Raw genomic sequence first — 20406 nt, 5'->3', positions numbered from 1 at the left:
CTCCTGGCGTCGAAACTCCTGGAGCAAGCAGTCTGTCAGGTATTGTGCAGACACTGACACTCCACTCCAACCATCAGCATCTTCATAACCTCCAAAAGGAGGCACCTGGTTGTGCCCCCTGATGAAGGCACTGATTGTTTTCTGGCCACCCAAGCCCACCTCTGTGTCCTGGACATTCTGCACACAGTGCAGGTAGGAGAGATGAGCTTGCTCATATTTGAGGTGCAGCATCTCCGTCACCTGTTTGGCCATGTCATTGGGTGATTTACCTGTGCGCCTCAGCTCGTGCAACACCGTTTTGCAGATGGCCTTCTTGTATGTCAGAAAGGCAGGCAGGATGTTGGTGAAGCGCTGCGGAAGTTTGTCCAACCACTGAGGGTTGTCAGCAAACCAGGGCTTCCTGCAGGTCTTGCAGCACAGACGGGATGTAAAAAGGTAGTACTGGCCAATCATGCCAACAATGACACGAGGCCTTCCCACCCCCGCCGATGCTATCATCGGCTGCGGACAACCATGGAGACATGGGAGCACGTAATTGTTTCTTAGGCGCTCCATGATGTCATTCTCTGGCTTCCAGATGAAGAAAGGATGGAGCTGGAAATATTTGTGGGAGGGCAGGTCAGAAGAGGTCTCAATGAGCTCTGGCTGAGGTGGGTAGCGCCACAAAGAGAGCATCTTCATCAGATGGCGTACTGGGTGGGAACCTGGCCACAGCCCCAAAGCTTCCATCTCTGTCTTTATCCATATCCGCTGCTGATTGGAGCAGGTCCAGCGACAGACATCCGAGTCATAGCTAGGGACACTAGAGGATACTGCAGGAGAGGCTGCAGGCTGTTCTTCGGAAGGAGGATGAGAGACTACAGGGTCTACTGGAGGAGCAGTGTGTGACAGAGCTATGAAAAAGCAAAAAACAGATTGAGATATTTACATTTAATCGGCCGAGAAAACATTCTGCTCTTTTCTCTCAGTAAGTGGCATGAAATTACCATGTTTTACTTTTCAGAAAACTAACTTGTTTATAGACAGCAAAATAAGAGTTTGTGTCCATTGAAAATGAAAGGACATACTTTGTTCTGACAAGGTTGGTTGTGGGATCAAAGATTGACCCAAGGCAAGCAGCTGAGGAGGTACCGGTAGGCAGACTTTCACTGGAGCGGAGGAAGCTGGTGAAGATAAAATAACACAAACTTAAACATAAATGGGAGACACTTTCATAGCAAATAAATATGAGATATACATGTACAGATATCAACCTTGCAAAGGAGAAGCAGTTGTGAGGCAGTCAGCTGGTCTAGAGAGTGTAGCTGTTGGTTTGCTCTTCACTGTTAATAAGGAAAATAAAGTGTTATCATCTGACCCCTCGACACAGTTTGGCGTGTCAATCTTATTTGTATGTGTAATTGGTAAGAGTCACTTCTGCCTTACTTGTTATCAACATAATAACAAAGCTATCCATGCATTCTGAGTAGTTCAATAAATTAATACAAATGAAGATTTTTCATCAAATAGTAGATTTGATACCGTTCTATAAAATCTAACTATATAAATTTGATATTTCAATAATAACAGGTAAAGCACAGTGACAATACCAACATAAAATAGTAAATAGTCAAGGGTTTGGCATCTAGATTTCAAAGGAGAGAGTAACTGCAGTTTTCATGTAGGTAAGTAGAGTCATAAGTAGAAGTCATAATTAAATTAGGTTTTTTATTTTAAATGAAAGTGTGCTACAGACATCTTCATCCTTGTCCAATTGGCATGCCAAACCCTTGAAACAGCTTCATAGAAAGCATGCACAAATAGAACTCATATGAACACTTACCCTCATCGCTGACATGTTACATCCTTAGGACAGTAGTAAGTAGAACAAAAGAAAACAAGCATCAGACAGGCATATTAAAACTAAGTTATGGGAGATAATTCTGCGCGTGACAAAATTATCCTCCCAAACTGATGGATGGTTAACCTCGAGCTGTGGATGAAGCCAATGTCCCAAATGCTGCTACTGCTGGTGAACCTGAACAGAGAACAAGTACATTGCATTATGTTTAAATAATACATTTTAATTGATCTGAAAGTGACTGATATAAGTATGGACATGTTCCTTTAGTTAACTCACTCAGCTGGGTCCCAAACTTGGAAGGGGACAGACTCAGCATTGCCCTCTCCAAATCCTCATCATCCTCTATGACTAGGAAATAAAACAAAGGTCACATTACAATTTGTATGGAACAAATATGTAAACCGTTATGTAAGTGATGTATGTTACATGAACAGACCTGGAGGATCAGAGGCAGGGGTTGAGGTGGTATTGGAGTCGGCAACATTAAGGGGTTGATGTGTGGATGCTGTCAGGGTACTTTGCTTCATAAGGTACTGCTGTAGATTGTGCATTTTGCTGCGCTGCACGCACTTCTTTCCCATTATGAAAGCTGCGTACCCATCAGCTCGATCGTTCCAAATCTCCCCCCAGGTGCTTTTAGCCCTGGAACCAAAGCCAACTAAGTTGTCATGGTCAGAGGCAACGGGTGCAGCGGGTCTTTTGGCAGAGTACCTCCGGAGGTCCTCAATTTCCTGAAAGCCTTTGGTGTACTCCAGGAAGGACAGTAGGCTGTCTTTACTGTCGCCCGTTGGGTTGAACTGCCCGGCTGTCTGCTCCTGCTCTACCTTGTTGATTAAGTACAAGGTGTAGCCTACATCGTTTTCCAGGAGCCACCTGAAGGACTTTCCTTTGTATTTTCCAAACTGGAGGATGTATTCTCCTAACACCTCCAGCCGGTCAGACACATCCCCCCCCCTCTCAGAAACACCTCAGTGTGGGCATTGGTTTTCACCAAGTCTTCGCTTTGAGGTGCAGACTTGTCCTGGGGGGGCTGTTTCAGAGGGGTCCTGTCTCAAATACCCAGATGAGCCTTTTCTGAAGGAGACTTGCATTTTTCCAGGGAAAAGCGGTAACTTCTTCATATTGATCTCTACAAAAGACAATGTGCATAGAGTGATAAAAATGCTTTCATCTAGATTGTTTCAATTAAACAATATACTGTAATACTAAAACTGTTATTGGGTGTGCTTTGCCTTCGGCAAGGGCACAACCTTTGTTCTCTCACATATATATTATTGGGTGTGCTTTGCCTTCGGCAAGGGCACAACCTTTGTTCTCTCACATATATATTATTATTATTGTGAGAATGCTGTTAAGCATTCTCACTATTGTTTTCCTGTTTCTCTTTATTATTATATCAACTTCTTAGTTCTTCCGCCGTTTTGTGGCCTTTAACTAGTTCTGCATACTTTCACCGATTCCTACAATTTATGTATCAAAACGTTCAGCTCCTTCAGGAGATGTTGGCTATGACTTTTGGTATTTCTCACTTTTATACTTTTTAAGACATTAAGGTTTTTGTGCAAATTATTCTCCCATTAAAAGTAATGGTAAATCCTTTCAAATCATTAAAAAGCTTCCTCCTCTTTCAAACGTAACTACTTCAGCATACTTTCAGCTAGAGACCCCATTCAACCTTTAAAATGTTCACAATTCAGCCAATTTTGAATTATGACAGTTTGAAATACATTAAAATGTTTGCTCCTTCTTGTTTTTTATGAATGAGCAGCAAGCAGAGTGGCACACTCTGCTGGCTGCTCTTTTTCTGATATTCAACTAATTTGTCAAACAAATTCCTCTAACGTTCATATAGTTTAACTTACAGAAACAAGTTATACCTTAAAATGTAGGAATAATTGTCCTCTTTCAGACAATGTAACTACTAAAGAGCTCACATTTACAGATTTTCAGCTATGAGCCTTGAAGCGAGAGCAGCCTTTCAAATTCTCTCACTAACTTCAATGGAGAGGTGAGTAAAATCAGTCAGAGAAAGCAAGAAGGAACAAGATTTTGAAACTGCCGATAGAGTCTTATTTCTGACCGCACAGACATATAAAGGACATCTCTGGTTTCGGCAGAGTCTTATATTCTGGATTGGACGTATAGTTTTGCGTCTAGATCAACTTGTTTGAGGTGTGGATGCTAGGTAAATGTTCGTTTTTCTCTCTGCCTAGCTCGTTAGCTATCACAGCTGCGCCATCACCGTGGCAACCAAACAAACAAGCACCAGGAAAGCAAAAGGAACACGTTTTTGAAACTGCAGGTAGAGTCGTATTTCTGACTGCACAGACATATAAAGAATATCTCTGGTTTCGGCAGAGTCTTGGGTCTCGGAAAATATCCTTATATTTTGGATTGGACGTACAGTTTTGCGTCTAGGTTATCTTGTTTGAGGTGTGGATTCTAGCTACATTTCTCTTATTCTCTGCCCTCAGCGCGTTAGCAATCATAGCTGCACCATCACCGTAACGACAGACACGCACCACTCAGTCTCTCACACAGGTGATTGGTACGTTTACTTGACCATGAGAAACACGATTACTAGCAATTGTCGGTTTATGCCAATAATACGATTACTCCGTTTACATGTGTAATTAGTTATGCGATTACTCAATAAACACGTCTACATGATTCTTTTTTATTAATCGTTGTATGCTCCACGGACAAAACTTGCACCATCATCCTTCTGCAACAAAGTGTCGCCGTGTCTTCCTGTATCGGCCCTACTGCTGTATGTTTCATTCCATCAACACATTGAATCCAACTAAGAAAGCCGATTAAACGCATAGGCTACATCTGCTACTGCTAATACTATCCCAACTATAATTTAATCTGTTAAAACGATAATATTCTTGTTACGACTAGCTAGCCTACTTCTTCTGTTTAACAGTTCAGCTTCTCCCACATTGTAGGCTATTTTAGCTCTTAGCTTTGTTAAGATGATGCAGTTCAGCTTCCACACTGCCTCTTTTGTGTGACTCACACATTTTTGAAATTCATTTCAGCTTGCGGGTATTTTCTCATTTCTCACTTTTATACTTTTTAAAATATTAAGGTTTTTGTGCAAATTATTCTCCCTTTAAAAGTAATGGTAAATCCTTTCAAATCATTGTTGGAATGCTGCTCCAGCCCCTTTCAAAAATACCTTTCGGTTGCTTTGAAGCTTCATCTTATAACTTTCTACAAAATTTTCACTATTTTAGCATGGTCAGCTATCCCCATTCAGGTTTTCAGCATTCTCACTGCTGTTTCGCAGGAACAGCCTTTTCTAGTTTTTATTTCTTTTTGCCCCACTAAATCTTCGTCAATATTTGGCCTACATAGACAACCTAGGTGTCAAAAGTTTCGTCTTGGTAGCGATTGAGTTGCTTGTATTTTTATTTACGTTCCGTTGCGGGGTTTAGGCTCAAGTTAAGTTTTTGTGACGAAAAGTGAAGCTAACCGTGGCTAATTTGCTAGCCACAGTCACTGACGTTACTAACTAACTAGTCACGAAAACACGCGTGACTGTAGCAGAACATTCGTTTCGCATCTGTTAACTTGGGGGATAGCTAGGCTAACTATAGCTTTACTGCAAGGCAGCTGCAGAAACGCCACAAGCAAAGAGGCCAGGGTGATAACTATTTACTCATTTTACTTTGTGATATGACACACAATTGTGATGTGTAATGTACAGTATAAGCTGATATTATTAAGGAAGTACATCTACTTTAGGAAACAGTAGTCTACTATTTCACTGAAGTATTAGCATCATGACATTAGCCTGTGTTGCCCGGGCAACACATACTACAGTGGTCTATGATGTAGCGTTATCTGTTTTCAATCGTTAAAATAAACATTCCTCACATATACATTTTCGTTGTAGGATTTATTCTGACATTAGTAAACGATTTGTTGGTGAAATTACCATTACCTGTGGTTTCAAACCAGTGTAGCTCACTGCAACGCTGTAGTTTACGCAAGACACACTACAAAAACATCTACTGTAGACTCACGGTGTTCCGTACACAACTTTTACTCACGGTGTTCCGTACACGTCACATAAAACACGCCAGCCAATAAAAAATACTTTCTGGCAAAATGTGTAATCGATACTGTTACAAAGTTAATTTTCTCCCGCTTCCAGCCAAATCAAATTGACATCAGTTGGACTTCTGCTGTCAACAAGAGCACAGTAAGTAGCGAAGCTCCCCCTACCGTTGAATCATGGGCTTTAAAAATGGTGCCGGGAGAGGAATTTGCATAGCAGCTAGCTAGGCGGAGCCATATCTCCGTAAGGGAAACTGCTCTCTAAGCCTTGTTTTATCAACTTACAAATGTCTAAATTAAACAAAAACATCTTAAAGTATGTTTTGACGTATCATTTCATACAATTTGTAGTTTTAAAATGACTTGTTACAGTCTTGATTACGCGATGGTTTAATGCTAGAATCACCGCAGGAAAATTGACTGTCATGACGCGTCTTTTTGAGTGAAACCAATATAAATGTATTATTATGTATTGAATTACGTCAAACTGATCTTATTTTATTTAATGCCAATGTATTCCTTTACAATCATTATCAAAACTACCCAATAAGACCATTTTTTTTTTTTTTATTACCTCAGGAAACCTTAACTGTCATGTTGCGTCTTGTGCAGCCGCAACCTAAAATCATTAGACTGAACACTACTGTTAGGACGTGATATTTCTCTTACTTAAAATACAATTACTGAACAGTTATTACTGATGCTGTAGTCAACCTTATTTAATATATTATGAAATAGAAAACAGGTACAGTAGGGTCTAATACTGTGTGGCGCTCCTTTTGACTCCAGTGGTGGCACTCCTGCTTTGTCAGGACGGGGTTCAAATCCCTGTGGTGTCTTTTGCCTTTATTAGTAGACTTAGCATGATCAATATATATGATCATCAATATACTGTATTGTAGCCTAACTGTGGCGCACCAGCAAAAACAATATCTAGAAGAACTCGAGCTTCATCTATTATGCCACAAACGATAACGCTTAGTTATCATTCTCAGATTGCTCTCCTGTCTGTGTCCCTTGTCAGGACATGTGAAGCACTAGGTCTGGTCCCCTGGTGTTCTCCAGCACCATCCACACGTGTGTTCACAATGTGTTATAGGCCTGAATAAAGGATTGTCGTTTTCTTTGTCTATTTCTACAGCTATGACATCAAAAGAGTCCAAGAGGAGGAGGACCTACACCCCTCAGGAGATGGAGGTAAGGGTGGCAGAGGTGAGGGGGGGGAGGAGTGTGAGGGAAGTGGCCAAGGAAAGTGGCATGCCTGCCACAACCCTCCAGGATTGGGTGACTGGTAAGTACACCCATGGGCCCCACACCAACCTGGCCATCACTCCGGATGAGGAAGAGGAGCTGATCAGATACTCCCTGTGGATGGCAGACCATGGGTGGCCATTGAGCCGGGCCACCATAAAGGTGTATGCGCTGGAGATGGTGAAAGCCTCAGGGAGGGCATCTCTGGTCAATCTGGAGCGGGGCCTGAGTGACAACTGGTGGTCACGGTTCCGGGCTCGCCACCCGGAGCTGTCTACCAGGATCCCCAGCCACATCGACAGGGCCAGGGTATTTGCGGCCACGGAAGAAGCCATCGATGGCTTTTTTGATATCTACGAGCCAATCTTCCACCAACACGGCTTCCATATGAAACCGCACTTGGTTTTTAATGCCGATGAGACGGGGTTTGGGGACAAACCCAAGTCCAGGGAGCGGGTGCTGGCGCCTAAGGGCAAGAGGCACATTTACCGGCAGCAGGTGACCACCCGGGAGCACATCACTGTGCACAGCTGCATCAGTGCTGCAGGGGCAGACATCCCCCCCTTCGTCATCTTCACTGGCTGCCTCCCGAGTGCTCCATATGCCCTGGAAGGCCCCCCTGGTGCCATCTATGGCAGGTCAGAGAAGGGGTATATGGACAGTGGCCTGTGGCTGAAGTGGTTAGGCCACTTTATCAAACATGCCCCCCCAGAGAGGCCTCTGCTCCTTGTGGTCGACCAGGCGGAGCCACATAAGAACAGGGAAGCCATCCGGTTCTGCAGGGAGAACATGGTGGTTGTTGTGTGCCTCCCTGCGCACACCACCCACGTGATGCAGCCACTGGATGTGGGGGTGTTTGGTCCTCTGAAGAGGATTTTTGACCGGGATGCTGCCCGTCTTGGCCTGGTGAGGGGGGATGTTTTTTTGGGGAAAAAAAACTTTTCCCCCCTCCTTAAGGAAGCTTGGCCTAAGGCTGCCAAGCCTGAGAACATCCGAGCAGCCTTCAGGAGGACAGGCCTCTTCCCTTGCAACAGGGGAGGGTATGACAAGACGCAGCTGACCAAAGTCAGACCTGCACCCTCCACGGCGACCACCACCGGCCCAGCCCCCTCCACGGCGACCACCACCGGCCCAGCCCCCTCCACGGCGACCACCACCGGCCCAGCCCCCTCCACGGCGACCACCACCGGCCCAGCCCCGTCCACGGCGACCACCACCGGCCCAGCCCTCGTTGTAGGATTTATTCTGACATTAGAAAACGATTTGTTGGTGAAATTACCATTACCTGTGGTTTCAAACCAGTGTAGCTCACTGCAACGCTGTAGCTTACGCGAGACACACTACAAAAACATCTAGCTACAGTACACTACTGTTTAGGAAGTCAAACGGCGACAGAACATGTTCGGCACTCCCCTTACTTAAATCAAAAGTCTAACTACTAACCTGAACTTCATTGCCACAGCCTAAACGTTGTCAATCTGTTCATGAAAATAATTAATTTCAGCTTAAACCATACAACGGAACGTTAAATCCAATTCAACCAACGCAATCGCTACCAAGACGAACAGTAGTCTAGTACTTTACCGTAGTAGTACAATTTACCGGGGCAGTTTCTCCACACAGGGCTATATCGCATTTTGCGTTGTTACTGACAATGATCGCTACCAGTGAGCTTTTTATGAATGAGCGATTTTCCACTAAATAAATGTCAAGCTTATTTACGTTTTGGGGGGCATATTTTCAGTTAGCAGATGGTACTGTTTGAATCGCGATTCCATCTTCTACTGCCGGGTAACGTCGTAGAATAATCTCCAAAGGGGGTTCTTTATTAATGAATGAATGCAATGAGTAAGCTAAATGCCTGAAAATATCATGAGAAGGGAAAAACTTAAGATGACGTTTAAGTCATAGAGATTAGGTAAATTTTTACACCGGTCTGCCAAATTTATTCGTTTTGATTCAACGTTGAGGCTGCCTCTTGCAGGGGAAATGAGAAGACATCTATTTCATTCTACACTTCACTCGTATTTTCAGTTGTAAATGAGCAGCAAAAAAAAGATGCTTTTAAATCTATGTAATCTTTAGAAATAATAAGTATGAATTTTTATATAAAATATACAGAAATATCAGTTGTAAAAATGTCATTCAAAAACGGAACCCTGTGCAACCGACACAAGCAAGCACACCCTACAATTTCCCCAGAAATTGTACCCTCTCTAGTTATTTATGCTGTTCAAAATTCTTCAACATTGCCCACTGTAACCTACTCATGAAACACTTCATAATGTAGCAACATCAGAAAATGACTGCTAATGTACATGAACGCTACTGTACTTCAGTAATAGGCTACTCTTCTTGATTCCTAGACTCATCCCCTCTCCAAACACACGGTCATTTGTTGTAGCTGTCTAACATACTCTGTACACAAATTATTAGATTGCTAGATACAGACCGTGAGCTAGCTAGTCTAGCTTGCTAAGTAGCCGTAGTTACAAGCAAACGATAATGGCATAGCACATGCTGATTGAGGAAACTAACCTTCATGTTGAATGGCATTTTTTACATGCACCTCCATGTGCTGCAAAACCTTTGCCCTACACCGGGGCTTGTACACTGAAGTGGGGCATAGGGAACAATGATGGTCGGTAGAGCACCCCGTGCATCGTGTCATCTGCAATGTGTTCTTTTTTTTAAAAGACACTGATGTGTACCTTAAGGAAAATCACAGAAAGAAACCATCAAAGTCTGTAACTATAAATTGCTTTAGGTAACGTTAGCTAATATTCGCTAACAAATGTCAACATAAAACGCTGATGCAGTTTTAAATGGAAGTTATCGCAGGTTTCATCAAATATACGTTAACATCAGAGACACAACAATAACATCCAGAAATCAGCAAACCATATGTATGGCTAAAATAGTTAATTTAACAGTTTTTCAATTGATTGCAACATGTGCTCACGAACTTACCCGTGACTCCACATGGAAAATTCGCCATTTCATATTTTTGACCCTCTGAACTTACCGTAGGACAGCCTGGGCATGCGACAACTCCATAAATCCAACACCAAACCCAGGCCTCCTGCATAGCAGAATTCTACCACTGAACCACCAATCCTTAGATGCCTAAATAGTCGTACACAGGGGTTAATGTCACCGCTGAGTCAACAAGCTTATGATCTTTCAGGCAAGATACAAGTGTAAAATCGCCAATGAACCCATCATATGGGATGTGAAACACATTTTGGCACATGCTTTCACCAGTCAGGATGGCCGAGCGGTCTAAGGCGCTGCGTTCAGGTCGCAGTCTCCTCTGGAGGCGTGGGTTCAAATCCCACTTCTGACAAGAATTTTACTTCCTTATTCTTTCCCTCACGCCTTATCCCTACCCCTCATCCTACTTTCCCCACAACTACTGCTCCTCACTCCTGCTTACTTACCTTTTCTTACTTATTTTGAATGCGCCAGGGTACAAATGTTAGGAATCTAAGCATTGGTGGTTCAGTGGTAGAATTCTCGCCTGCCACGCGGGAGGCCCGGGTTCGATTCCCGGCCAATGCATGAGACTTTTTTAACACTTCATTTGTGTATTTAACACTCACTACACTTACCTACATAAATATAGCTGTAGTAACAATCGTAACTGGAGAAATACAGATATCACATGCTAAACTAAGTTGAGACATAAAAAAAATAGAGTTACATTACATTACATTTATTCATTTAGCAGACACTTTTATCCAAAGCGACTTCCAAGAGAGAGCTTTACAAAGTGCATAGGTCACTGATCATAACAACAAGATAGCCACAAAAACATTGCGAGTAGCCAAAACATGAAGCACACATTGTGAACAACCAAAGTAAGTGCCAAAGGGAAGAACCATAAAACAAGCAACAATAATAAAAACAATATATCACAGCGAGTACAAAAATTTAAAATCAGTTACCACTAACCACAAGAGCAACAAGTCTCTAAGCAAGAGTCATTGTGATCCTTGAGGAAACTAACATCGGGTCAAGCGAACCATTCCTAAGTACCGTTGTACTCCCGGAACAAGTGCGTCTTGAGCCTTTTCTTGAAGGTGGAGAGACAGTCAGTGTCTCTGATGGAGGTGGGGAGTTGATTCCACCACTGGGGGGGCCAGACAGGAGAAGAGCTTGTGTTGGGACCGGGCGGTCTTGAGCGGTGGGACCACCAGGCGGTTGTCTGAAGAAGACCATAGGTGACGGGTGGGGGTGTAAGGCTGTAGGAGAGACTTGATGTAGACGGGTGCAGTCCCGTTCACTGCTCGGAAGGTCAGTACCAGGGTCTTGAATCTGATACGGGCCATGATAGGTAGCCAGTGGAGAGAGATCAGGAGCGGGGTAACATGGGAGCGTCTGAGTAGATTGTAGACCAGGCGGGCCGCTGCGTTCTGAATCCTCTGAAGAGGGTGGGTTGCACATGCTGGGAGACCAGCGAGCAGCGAGTTGCAATAGTCCAACTTGGAGAGGACAAGTGCTTGGACTAGCAGCTGGGTGGAGTGCTCAGACAGGTATCTCCTGATCTTCCGGATATTGTAGAGGGTGAATCTACACGACCGTCGCAGATCCCAGGGTGATTGAGAGATCGTGGGAGATGAAGGGTTTAGCCGGGATGATGAGAAGTTCTGTTTTGGCGAGGTTCAGGCTGGAGGTGGTGCTCGGTCATCCAGGCAGAGATGTCTGTGAGGCAGGCCTCAATCCTAGCTGAGATCCCCGGATCGGTCGGGGGGAACGACAGGTACAGCTGCGTGTCGTCAGCGTAGCAGTGGTAGGAGAAGCCATGGGAGGTGATGATTGGTCCAAGTGAGGTGGTGTACAGAGAGAAAATGGGGGGTCCAAGGACGGAGCCCTGTGGGACACCAGTGGAGAGCTGGCGAGGGCCTGACAGTTTGCCTCCCCAGGAGACCTGGTAGGATCTTCCCGACAGGTAGGATGAGATCCACTGGAGTGCAGTGCCAGTGATGCCCATCTCAGAAAGTCTGGAGAGCAGGATCTGGTGGTTAACCGTATCAAACGCCGCAGAAAGGTCCAGCAGAATGATGACGGATGACCTGGAAGCCGCTCTGGCAGACTGGAGGGCAGTGGTGACTGAAAGGAGGGCAGTCTCTGTGGAGTGGCCAGTCTTGAAGCCCGATTGGTTGGGGTCAAGCAGGTTGTTCTGAGAGAGAAAGTTTGACAGTTGGTTAGATACAGCACGTTCAATTGTTTTTGAAAAGAAGGGTAACAGTGATACCGGTCTGTAGTTCTGGAGGACGGCAGGGTTAAGGGAGGGTTTTTTGAGTAGAGGGGTAACTCTAGCCTGTTTGAAGGCAGAGGGGAAGGTGCCGGAGGTAAGAGAGGAGTTTAGGACATGGAGAAGAAAAGTTATGATGGAGGGGGAGATGGTTTGAAAGAGAGGGGAGGGGATAGGATCAAGGGGACAGGAGGTGGGGCGATGAGAGAGAATGAGGTCAGAGATCTCTGCCTCAGACAGGGGAGAAAAATAATTTAGACATTTAGTTGGGTCAGTCATGGAGGGTGAGAGGGTAGGAAAGGTGGGTTTAGGGAACCGACTGCTAATGTCGGCGACTTTTTTCTCAAAGAAGGAGGAGAAGTCGTCTGCTGTCAGGGTGGAGGGAGGGGGTGGGGGAGGTGGGTTAAGAAGGGTGGAGAAGGTAGAAAAAAGTTAGCGGGCGTTTGAAGCTGAGTTAATTTTGTTCAGAAAGTAGAGGGTTTTAGCACCAGTTATGTGAGAAGAGAAGGATTTGAGGAGGGAGTGATACTTATCAAGGTCCAGACCGCCTTTGGACTTGCGCCATCTCCTCTCAGCTGCCCGAAGGGTGGACCGTTCTTCACGAATAACATCCGTAAGCCACGGGCAGGAGGGAGAAGATCGTGCAGGCCTGGTTGACAGGGGACAGAGAGAGTCAAGTGATGCAGTTAAAGTGGTTAACAAGGTGTCGGTGGCAGTGTTAGTGGGGTGGGACGAGAACTCGTCAATGGGGGGGAGGGAGGATGTTACAATAGAGGAGAAATGGGAGGGGGATAGGGAGCGGAGGTTGCGCCGGAAAGTTACAAGGGGAGGGGAGGTAGGAGGAGTTGGAGGGAGAGAGACAGAGAATTGGATAAAGTAGTGATCAGAAATATGCAGTGGGGTTACAGAGGTTAAGTCAGTGATACAGTTACGTGTCAGGATGAGGTCTAGCTGTTTGCCTGCCTTGTGGGTCGCCGGTGTGCTCAACAGCGTCAGGTCGAAGGAGGTCAGGAGAGACAAGAAGTCGACGGCCTGCGTTCCTTGGAGGTGGATGTTGAAGTCCCCAAGGACTATCAGGGGGGTTCCATCATCCGGGAGGACGCTGAGGAGCATGTCCAGCTCCTCCACAAAGTCGGCTAGCGGGCCTGGTGGGCGATAAAGAACAATTAAGCATGCTTTGATAGGATCAGTTAGCATCACATAATGGTGTTCAAATGATTTGGCAGTAACAGGGAGTGGTGTGGATGTGTATTTAATATGTGGGGAAAGAAGCAACCCTGTCCCACCACCCCGCCCAGTTGAGTGGGGTGAGTGAGTGAAGGAGTGGTTGACGGAGAGAGCAGCTGGAGTTGCCGTGTTCTCAGGGCGGATCCATGTCTCTGTCAGCGCAAGGGCATGAAGAGAAGCATGAGATGCAAACGCTGGGATGAAGTTGCAATGCATAGCAGAATTCTACCACTGAACCACCAATCCTTAGATGCCTAAATACTCGTACACAGGGTTTAATGTCACCGCTGAGTCAACAAGCTTATGATCTTTCAGGCAAGATACAAGTGTAAAATCGTCAACGAACCCATCATATGGGATGTGGAACACATTTTGGCAGATACTTTCACCAGTCTGGATGGCCGAGCTGTCTAAGGCGCTGCATTCAGGTAGCAGTCTCCTCTGGAGGCGTGGGTTCAAATCACTCTTTTGACAAGAATTTTACTTCCTTCTTCTTTCCCTCACCCCTTCTCCTTACCCCTCCTCCTACTTTCCCCACAACTACTGCTCCTCACTCCTGCTTACTTACTTCTTCTCACTTATTTTGAAATCACCAGGGTACAAAAGTCAAGAATCTAAGCATTGGTGGTTCAGTGGTAGAATTCTCGCCTGCCACGCGGGAGGCCCGGGTTCGATTCCCGGCCAATGCATGAGACTTCTTTTAACGCTTGATTTGTGTATTTAACACTCACTACATCTACATAACATAGCTGTAGTAACAATTGTAACTGGAGAAATACAGATATCAAATGCTAAACTAAGTTGAGACATAGAAAAATAGAGTTGCAATACATAGCAGAATTCTACCACTGAACCACCAATCCTTAGATGACTAAATACTCCTAAACAGGGTTTACAGTTTTTCTCGATTGCTAAAACACGTTTATGTTACTAGTGCAGAGTGCCCGTGATGCATTTGGTGCTTCCTTAACCCTTATGCTGCCTTCGGGTCACATGACCCACATGTTTTTACCCAATACAAAAACAAATAAAAATTATTTGATTTTAACCTTTGCAATGTGGGGGGTCTGAGACAGCCCAACGGTTAAAAGAAAATGCTTCACTTTGTTTTTGTATGCGGTAAATTTGTCGCAATACGACGGTGGGTCACAATGACTGATGGGTCAGAATGACCCGAAGATAACACAAGGGTTAAAGGGATCATTGACTGATTTTATAGGGTATTTCACACTGTTCCTTAAGGTTTCCGAATAGGGTATGTAACATTGGTTAGTCAGATGTCTCCGGTAGATTTTCTACCGGCGAATCAGCGAACAGAGGGAGTGGCTGAGAACGATGACGTTGATGTTGTGCGCTAGTTTGTGTTGTAGTTCCGTAATGGCGGCGGAGCGAAGCCATTCGGTCCGTTGTGGCAACACTGCCGAATATCTATAAACTAAAGCCGGAGCAAGAACAAGTTTTGCTGAGTTTTGTAGGTGGCCATGATGTTGTGGCCCTCCTCCCCACGGGGTTCGGGTTTGATTTTCCAACTACGGCAGCTAGCTCTGCTACAGTAGTGGTGAAGTACTCGCCTACAAGGAAGTCAACGCTTGTCAATGGAGCGAGGCCAGACTCTTTACAAATGAAATGTACGAGAGTCTGGTTAGGACCAGGCTAGTTTCATTCGTCATTTGCCTGAGAAAGCGACCTCCGTTAGCCAGGCTAGTTTTGCCCGATCACTTGGTCAGGCTATTTAAAGGTATCGGGGTCAAGTGACTTTTGTGCATGGACAACTGAAACGTAAATGTACTTGTCCAAAGGAGAAGTGCATCAAAAAGTTAATGTCAAGCCCTGCAATCCAGTGGCCAGAGATATATGATGACCTGATTGACACTCCAAGTGTATTATATCCGGGAGAAGTTCGTCTTTTGCCTCCGACATGAGCAGTTGAGCCTGCTTGACAGTCGTGTGACGTAGGGTGATAATTGGTCTGTATGAAAACACTTCAACAAATCATAAAACAAACAACATTAACTTTTACAGGAAAAGGTAGGGCCTATCTAGCAGAGGACGGACCCTCCTGATTGGACAGACTGTCGTTTAACAGGAAGGAGAGGTGAAAAACACGTCTATTTTGAAAACAGTACTCCCGAAGATACTTTAGATATTTTTAAGAATTATTTTGATGCAAGGCATACCTACGACGTGATAGTTGATATGTTGTCAACCAATCACAACATCAGGATGAGTATACGCACTTTGAAGTCACGTTTGCGAGAAGCAGGGTTGTACAGAAGGAAAAACTATCGATAGCCAAATAGTTGCCCTGGTCCACGCAGCTCTTTAAGGATGGCACGTCTCACCTTATCCAGTTTTGAATCGTTTTTCCTTCTGTACAACCCTGCTTCTCTCAAACGTGACTTCAAAGTGCGTATACTCATCATGCATTTGCAGCAGTACCTTATGAAGCAAAGTGCCCTGACAGCATCCACACTTTCAACCCTAAATGTTGCAGCCTCCAATACCACCTCAACCCCTGCCTCTGATCCTCCAGGTCTGTTCATGTAACATACAGCACTTACGTAACTGTTTAAATATTTGTTCCATATAAATTGTAATGTGACCTTTGTTTTGACCTTTGTCATTGATGATGAGGATTTGGAGAGGGCAATGCTGTCCCCTTCAAAGTTTGGGACCCAGCTGAGTGAGTTAACTAAAGGAACCTGTCCATACTTGTCCATGTCCATCAGTCACTTTCAGATCAATGAAAATGTATTATTGAAACATATTGCAATATACTTGTTCTCTGTTCAGGTTCACCAGCAGTAGCAGTAGCAGCAGTTGGGACATCTGCTTCTTCCACAGAGGTTTACCATCCATCAGTTTTGGAGGATAATTGTGTCACGCACAGAATTGATCTACCATAACTGGCCTGTTCTGATGCTTGTGTTCTACTTACTACCGTCCTAAGGATGTAACATGTCAGTGATGAGGGTAAGTGTTCATATAAGTTCTATTTATGCATGATTTCTATAAAGCTGTTTCAAGGGTTTGGCATGCCAATTGGACAAGGATGAAGATGTCTGTAGCGCACTTTCATTTAAAATATAAGCCATCATCAATATAAGCCAGCAGGAGAGGACACTTGCAGTGAAATCTACTTGCCAAACCCTTGACTCTTTACTATTTTATGTTGGTATTGTCACTGTGCTTTATTTGCTTTATGTTATTATTGACATGATCAAATCGATATAGTTTGATTTTATAGAAAGGTATCAAAAATATCTATCTACTGATTTGATAAAAAAAAATCTCCATTTGTATTCATTGATTGAATTAATCAGAATGTATTTATTAATCAGAATGCTTTTATATCTGTTATTATGTTGATATCAAGTAAGGCAGACTCTTACCAATTACACATACAAATAAGATTGACACGCCAAACTGTGTCGAGGGGTCAGATGATAACACTTTATTTTCCTTATTAACAGTGAGGAGCAAACCAACAGCTAGACTCTCTAGACCAGCTGACTGCCTCACAACTGCTTCTCCTTTGCAAGGCTGACATCTGTACATGTATATCTCATATTTATTTGCTATGAAAGTGTCTCCCATTTATGTTTAAGTTTGTGTTATTTTATCTTCACCAGCCAGGGCTCCAGACTAACTTGTTGCCTTGGTTGCACTGGTGCGCCTAACTTTTTTATTTAGGTGCACCAGCACAAAATTTAGTTGCAACCAAATTTTTCCTTGCGTCGCCACAATTTCAAGGTCACCTTTTTATCACGCTCCATATACATTCATATATATTATGTAAATGATCTTAAACAAGAATAAGGTGTAGGTAAATATATTTTTTATTTGAAGCACAATCATACTGTATATATATATATATATATATATATATATATATAAAAAAATATTTTAAGTGCTTCACTGAGCTACCAAACTAAAACATTTTAAGCAAAATAAAACATTTCAAAATAGAAAGTGCTACTGTTTAAAAGTGCTTCCCTGAACTGAGACCTAACATTTCATGGCTCAAAGTCTTATAGCGGGTCCCACCTTGCTGTCGCATGCCCTTCAGATGGCCAACACCTGTAATTTGGCCTTCTTGCCCTATGGCCCTGGCTAAATCATCTTGCCACACTCTCCCTAGCCTCAAAATCCTAGCTCCATGGGTTAGCTCCATGGCCCAGCTTCGTAACTCAGGGGTCCACAATTCATTTTTACAAGGGGCCACATGAGAAACCTGAAATGAGTTGGAGGGCCTCATCAATTTGCTCACTATTCATTTTCTCCCATTGTAAAAAGCAGTAACGTATATATTTTGATTAGCTGCTACTGGTTATCAGAAGAATAAGGATATTCTGTAAATATTTATATAAATATTTTAGATTTTGGTGTAGGTCAAATAGGAAAGATTATAGAAGTAATAAACAGTATAAACAACAACAACAGTGTTTCATTTTATTTGTAACCAGTTAATCTTCAGAAACACTGAAAAGTTGTTTTGCAGTATGTTAAAGATGTGGAATTGATCAACTTTATACAAAAAGCAATACGTTTTTTCAGTTCATTTTGTTCTCTGAGAGAAATCCAGTGGGCTTAAACAAGTGCATCGAAATCTGTCTGAATGTCTGAGGTGGATATGCGAAGGACAGCTGACAGGTAATGATCAGGGTCTGCAGTTCAACTAGCAAACCATCAGCCCGCGCCCACTGAATCAGTCAAGTTCTTATTATGTCCGCGTAAGTTTTTTATCTTCACAGCTTTCACTTTGACCTCAGTAAACAGATATCCAGAAGTTTGTCCAACCACTGAGGGTTGTCAGCAAACCAGTGCTTCCTGCAGGTCTTGCAGCAGAGACGGGATGCAAACAGGTAGTACTGGCCACTCATGCCAACAATGACACGAGGCCTTCCCACCCCCGGCGATGCTATCCTCAGCTGCGGACAACCATGGAAACATGGGAGCACGTAATTGTTTCTTAGGCGCTCCATGATGTCATTCTCTGGCTTCCAGATGAAGAAAGGATGGAGCTGGAAATATTTGTGGGAGGGCAGGTCAGAAGAGGTGTCAATGAGCTCTGGCTGAGGTGGGTAGCGCCACAGAGAGCATCTTCATCAGATGGCGTACTGGGCGGGAACCTGGCCACAGCCCCAAAGCTTCCATCTCTGTCTTCATCCAAATCCGCTGTTGATTGGAGCAGGTCCAGCGACAGACATCCGAGTCATAGCTAGGGACACTAGCGGATACTGCAGGAGAGGCTGCAGGCTGTTCTTCGGATGCAGGGTCTACTGGAGGAGCAGGGTGTGACAGAGCTATGAAAAAGCAAAAACCAGATGTGAATGAAAGAAATGGTGTGTAATTACTGTTTTGCTTTTGTGTAAATGGATAAGAGCGTCTGCTAAATGACTAAATGTAAATAGTTTTTTTGCTTTTAATCTTGAGACTATAGGCCTACACTATAAAACAAAGTTCAGATTTCAGCACAAGTCTTGGATTTATTGGTATCATCTATACAGAACACAGAAAAACATAAACAACTATGGATGACAAAAGTTTCATATTTTGACTGACTTTATATTTAATAAAATTACTTAAATGTCGATCGGTGTAAAACCAAGCCCTGGGTGTTCTTTTCCGCCTTTCAGAAAATGAAAGCTCAATTGCTCTGTTTGAAAATGTCCTCTTTGTGACGTAACAAAGAGGAAGGTTACCTCCCATCTCTGTCCGCCCAGAGAATCTGGCCCGCCCATAAGAAACTGAGCTACGACCGTGCAAGTGTTTTTATCCTCGAGACATGGCTTGCAAACGAACGAAGCATTACATTTGCTCAGTTTGGATGTACAAAGGAAAACAAAAATCTTTTTACAGTTCCTTCATCCGAGCCTCTGAAGACCCAGTGTCTTAATTTTATTTTCTCTGGAAATGCGCCTACAACTTCTGTTGTAGGCGCATTTGTTTTGTATGTCTGCGCCAAACACTTCAGCCACGACTGTTTCCTCAACTTGAGCTAATACAAAACTGGCCTTGCTGAAATTAAATTCTGGATCAGTACTAACTCTCCTTCGTCCAGCTACTAACCTCGGACAAGTAAGTTAACTAAGGCTATATAATTTTGTAGCTTTACTGTATATGGTTATAGCTTGCTACCCTTAGAATGTGGCTGTAACATTAGCTCTGCAGCTAACAGCTGAGTTACTGTCCCTAATGGAAAGGTAGATAGCATCAAGTATGTGTGTGAATACACATGCTGTAACGTGAGTGTTGTACACTTCTTTGTTATTTGGATAACCGTTCTGCTGCTGGTGTTATGGCGCGCGCGATATCCGCCTTTCGGGAAAGAGACTTATGATACAGTATTAGGGGACCATTAAGGCCTATATAAAAGCATCCAAAAACAGCATGTCATGTCTCCTTTTAAAATGAATCAGCCTTCGGGGAATTGAACCCGTCTGACAAAGAACAGTCACGTGAGATCATGTTTTTTTCGTTACACCTATCCACGACCTTCAAGAGGTCGTCAGAATATTACATCCGTAGGTGGTTTAGGACTAGCCCGGTCCTAACCAGACCCTCGTACATGTCATTTGTGCAGAGGGTCTGGGATAGCCTGGTCCTAACCAGACCCTAGTAGGCCAAATTGTACAGTGGGTCTGGGATCGCTCCATTGACAAGTGTTAACTTCCTTGAAGGCGGGTACTGTGATGAAGTTTAAAACTATTGGATCTGCCCAGAGCCACTCTGATCTGCCATAACCAATCGCTAGCGT

The 20406-nt window shown here is 43.9% G+C and overlaps 3 non-coding genes across 3 annotated transcripts; all 3 read left to right on the top strand.

The window, feature by feature from the left end:
- Positions 1-10425: 10425 nt before the first annotated feature.
- On the top strand, positions 10426-10508 carry trnal-cag (transfer RNA leucine (anticodon CAG)). The gene has a single exon. It is a non-coding gene; the product is annotated as a tRNA-Leu (tRNA).
- A 144-nt stretch (positions 10509-10652) lies between these two features.
- Positions 10653-10723, top strand: trnag-gcc (transfer RNA glycine (anticodon GCC)). The gene has a single exon. It is a non-coding gene; the product is annotated as a tRNA-Gly (tRNA).
- A 3541-nt stretch (positions 10724-14264) lies between these two features.
- On the top strand, positions 14265-14335 carry trnag-gcc (transfer RNA glycine (anticodon GCC)). Its single transcript has one exon. It is a non-coding gene; the product is annotated as a tRNA-Gly (tRNA).
- Positions 14336-20406: the final 6071 nt, after the last annotated feature.

The sequence above is a fragment of the Osmerus mordax genome, chromosome 4 (genome assembly GCF_038355195.1).
Source record: "Osmerus mordax isolate fOsmMor3 chromosome 4, fOsmMor3.pri, whole genome shotgun sequence".
In the NCBI taxonomy this organism is placed as follows: Eukaryota; Metazoa; Chordata; class Actinopteri; order Osmeriformes; family Osmeridae; genus Osmerus; species Osmerus mordax.
This window is presented reverse-complemented; position numbering and strand designations above follow the sequence as displayed.